The sequence below is a fragment of the Micromys minutus genome (genome assembly GCF_963924665.1).
Source record: "Micromys minutus genome assembly, chromosome: 8".
Classification (NCBI taxonomy): Eukaryota; Metazoa; Chordata; class Mammalia; order Rodentia; family Muridae; genus Micromys; species Micromys minutus.
This window is the reverse complement of record NC_137977.1, coordinates 8445599-8446535: the sequence shown is the minus strand read 5'-3', so window position 1 is coordinate 8446535 and position 937 is coordinate 8445599.

Sequence of the window (937 nt, the reverse complement as noted above, 5' to 3'; positions counted from 1 at the left end):
AAGAGATAACACTGTCTTGTCAGTACTTGGGAGGAGATTTTACACTTCTGAGGGCAGCCAAGTCATGTGCCACTTGCAACTTTCCCTTCAACCACAGTGGTATAGGCAAAAATGAGCATGGTGCCCTTCAACCACCCAGTAAGCAATGCTCTTCAAAGTCACCCCTATTAAACACAACGGGAGCCAGGAAAGTCCCTGACTCCATAGGAGACTTTAACTAAAGCCACAAATTCAGGCTCAATTTGTGCCAAACGGGCCTCATTACATTGTTACTATCTATGGGCCTCCTCCTAGAACTTAGTTTGAAAATGATTCCATCTAATGCAGTTTAGGTGTGGCCACAGTAAGAATAACTGGTATTAACATGTATATAACATGTATCTAACTATGTAGCTAGAAGTTTATTAACCGTATCCTGAATCTGTGGGAGGGTTTTATCTGAATCTGTGTATTACCTGTGAGACAGACAAGGCACATGCGGAGGAAATGTCAGAGTTTCCTCACCCATGTGAGCTCAAGCTACACATTGGAACCTTTTTGGTTAAGGTCTGAACAGCAAGAAGAATTCTTCCGATTGCCATTTAAAGCCGGTGCTTTTATGTAACCACATTTTATTTATTCAACATACTGGTGATCCCTACAGGGCACACATCAAAAACCAAAAACAACCCTGTCGGTCACATAGCCACAAATAAGATTATGCCTCAAATTCAATGTCATTATTTTGTTAGTGTGAATATAAGAAAAAAGTTTACCAATGCTAAGGAGCACTCTTCCCAAAGGTGATGTTTCCATGTGTCACTGTCACTGTAGCTCTGTCTTACTCCACAGGTCTCCTATAGCCTGCTCTGCATCATAAACTGCACTGTTAGATTTGGGGGGCAGGAGGTGGATGTAAATCACAGAGGTGGTGGTGAACTGTACTCTGGGACCACGA